Below are 4,118 nucleotides of genomic sequence, written 5' to 3' on the forward strand. Positions count from 1 at the left end.
CTTGTTCCTTGAGCATTTTGCCTTCAGTTTTGCCTTAGAAATCAAAACAAACCAATCAGAGAGATAGCAGAAACATTAGGTGTGGCCAAATCAATGCACTGGTGAGCTCAGGAACACCAAAAGACCTGGAAGACCAGATTCAAGTTTGCAAAAAAACATCTAAAGAACCCAGTACTGGAACAACATCCTATGGACAGATGAGACAAAGGTCAACTTGTATCAGAATGATGGTAAGAGAAGAGTATGGAGAAGGGAAGGAACTGCTCATGATCTGAAGCATACCACCTCATCATGAAGCATGTTATGGCATGGGCATGGATGGCTGCCAAGGGAACTGGTTCCCTTGTATTTATTGATGATGCGATTGCTGACAAAAGCAGCAGAATGAATTTTGAAGTGTTTAGGGCTACATTATCTGCTCAGATTCAGCCAAATGCTTAAAAACTCATTGGACGGCGCTTCACAGTGCAGATGGACAATGACCCGAAGCATACTGCGAAAGCAACCCAAGACTTTTTGATGCGAAGAAGTGGACTGTTCTGCAATGGCCAAGTCAATCACCTGACCTGAATCCAACTGAGCAGCATTTCACTTGCTGAAGGCAAAACGCCCCAAGAACAAACAGGAACTAAAGACAGCTGCAGTGCAGGCCTGGCAGAGCATGACCAGGGAAGAAACCCAGCATCTGGTGATGTCTATGGGTTCCAGACTTCAGGCAGCCATTGACTGCAAAGGATGTGCAACCAAGTATTGAAATTCACAATTTAATTCATGATTATGCTAGTTCGTCCAAATACTTTTGAGCCCCTAAAATTGGGGGGACCACCTATACAAATGGGTGTAATTCCTACACCGTTCACCCAGTTTGGATGTAACTACCTTCAAATTAAAGATGAAAGTCTACACTTAAAGCACATATTCATTGTTTCCTTTCACATCCATTGTGGTGGCGTACAGAGCCAAAAAGATGACAGTTGTGTCACTGTCCAAATATTTATGGACCTAACTGTATAACTGTATGCATATTCAAATTGTTTGTGTAAATTCATCATCTTATACTTTACACTGTCTTCAATTAATTTTCACGAAGCCAGTTGGACACCCGCAAAATAGGACCTATAAAAAAAGAAATAGGTGCCGGTAATTTGTTATGATATATCCCCAGGTACTTACAACACATCTTGGATATGCTGGCACTGCACAGAGAGAAAAAGTAAAGAGAAAAAGTCCCTTCAAGTGTGAATACATTTTCCTCTCTCTGTTTAAAGGAATCAATTATGATATAACCCACAACATCCTGGTAGCTCCTGTGTCTTTCTGATGTCTTTTTACAGTGGTGTTTGTATATAAAACTATAACCAGTGGGATTCTTCAGTAACATTCTTAACACTTCTGTACAAAATATATTAACCTACTACTTCTATTAACACAGAATATTCAACCTAGTAATAACAATGATAGTAATATCATTAGCATCATTATCATTAACAATCTGTGAGTCACGCGTATGTTTAATGTATGAATGAGGAGGAACCAAAGATATAAAACCACACCTTTCAGCAAGAGCCCATGCTCTGAAATCTGCTTCTTTGCCATTCAAATAATTCTAAACAGGTTTGAATAAATGCTGCAGTTGCCAAAAAATCACCTACTAGGAACACAGAGCCGGCAGTGTGGCAAGTGCAAGGAAGGAAATTTGACTTAAATGCCATCAGGTTTTATGGCATTATAGGTATTAGTAGGTATAGTTTGACAGTAATCCTGCTAGTAAAGGCAGATAAGCATCAGATATTGTCGGTAAATGTTGTTTTTCCAACGTCCCAGGAAGAGAACATTGGACCTCTGAAATCTCATTCTGGCCTAATTTGTATATTACTGTCTAAATTGGGCAGGGTTCTTAGAGGTTCTCTGGAGGCTGAAGCAGAACATTTTCGTGGTTCTGCTTTTAATGGAAGCTATTCACTTTAGCTGTACTTTGAAGGCAATCAAAAGGACAAGTCTGATGCTATAAAAGATGGTGTCAACTGTACACATTAACTCATAAAATATCTTCTGTATGAAAAATGCAGCCAGAATCTAGGAACAGGACATGTATAATTGATTTAAATGAGGGTTTTTACAGAATTTGTACGCTTCACTACTTCCCTGCTACAGTAGGAGCAAAATATAGAGCAGTGAGGATATCAGTCTCTATGCCAGTGCTGACTCTTCAGTCTTCTCTTTTACCTTGTCCCATCTACTAATATAATGTTTCTGTAAGTGATTTAATCAAAGCAGCTATTTTCAATAATTAAGATTTAAAGAATGAATAAGATTATTGTGCTTGTTAATTTACACCAAAAGTACAATAGAAACAGTATGCCAACACAAATAGTAAAAAGAAAAATGTTGAAACCCCATACATGTATTAGTCAATAAAAAGTACAAAACTACAACTTAAACAACAATGACAATAGCACACTACTAACTACTAACTACTACTACGGACATCAACACAGAAAGCCACTATTGCGATCCAGTTTGTTAGAAAGCTTTTATAGAGAAATAATTGAATCTTCCTTATTGGCCTGTATAAATTGATAACATGCTCTTGTTTTAATAATAAATGAAATTCCTTCTGTTTAAATGTCTGTCAAGTAAAGGCTACAGTTGACTGGACTCAAAGCTGGATGAATATTTCACAAAGCTTAACCATGATTTCTTAAACATCGTTGACATGCAAACTAGTTCAGTAGTCACTACTGAGGATGTTCTGTTTAATTTCCAGCAACTGAGAAGCAGAGCCTCTATCTTTGTTTTTGTTGTTTTGAAAAAAGGGTTCTCGTATATCTTTGCATCTCTTCTGAGATCTTCCAGCAGAGCAAATTAACAATAGTATTTAAATATGCTTTGCATTTATTTAAACAATTTCTATCCCTAAACCGTAACAACGAGCATTGCATTGTTATTTTCCTTTCTTACCCTGGGATTTGTCCTCCATCCAGCATCCATGCATTGTGATTACTGTGCAAAATCAATGGCCATTTTTTTTTTTATCCTTGTAAATAAATTATACTTGAGCTTGAAGTGGTTAATAGAACTATACTCTAGTTTATCCTTCAAGGTCATTATCTGATTTGAAAAAAACAAAGGTTTCTTTAGTTGAATGGCAACCCGTAATCAAGTCTTGACTGAAGACCGATTTTAATCACTCTTCACACGGAGCTGCCAAATACCTAAAGGCAAATAGCCATGAAAAATTTACTAGCAATTCCTCACCTTGTAGTGTGCAGCTATTTGTTGTCTTGCTTAAATATATAAATAATATGTTATTGACTGGCTATAGATGAGGAAGGCCGAGGAAAGAAAAGCAGTAAGGGAGAGCAAGGTCACTGTTCTTTGCCCGAGGACTAGGCAATCAATATAATTTGGTCAATAACTTCTTTATTACTATACCGCCACTCCAAGCAAAATCATTTTGGAGTTAAAACAGATGTTTGTGAAAGTGGATTAAAATCCTAACTACCCCCCAATAAAGCCAGATTACTAAAATAGAACCATATATATTTTAAAGTCTCATTTCACACATGCATCATATGGAAAGCTCATAGTACTAATTAAATTGCTGTTTGCCACACAGAGATATGACAGAAATAACACAAAGTAACATACACTACCAAAGGTAGAATTAAACCAGAACACACATGGATGAAAAACAAACAAAAAAATAGCTAAATGCAGCAAACACACACAAAAAAAGCTGAGGCAACATTATGCAAGTTGTAGTTGCCAGTTTTTAAACACCTTGTAAAATGGTTTTATTACCTGCCAGTACATGAAACAGAAAACAAAATGATCCACAACACAGAGATGTAAGATATGTAAGTTCTATTTTTAGTGGTCCATGGATGGGAGATAAGTCAATTAAGATCACTCAAGGTTCGTTGTAAGATTTTCAACTGATAATAAATTAGATAAATTTAGATTCTAAACAATAGTGCAGGACAAGACTTTAACCCTGCATTCCAATATGTATATATCATATCCCTAAATTTGAAAAGATAATTGTGCTTTCCTGTGAATTAATGGAACTAACTACCACAGTGAATTGGGATAGAATTATGATTATTATTAATTCA

Source organism: Amia ocellicauda, chromosome 23, assembly GCF_036373705.1.
Source record: "Amia ocellicauda isolate fAmiCal2 chromosome 23, fAmiCal2.hap1, whole genome shotgun sequence".
NCBI lineage: Eukaryota > Metazoa > Chordata > Actinopteri > Amiiformes > Amiidae > Amia > Amia ocellicauda.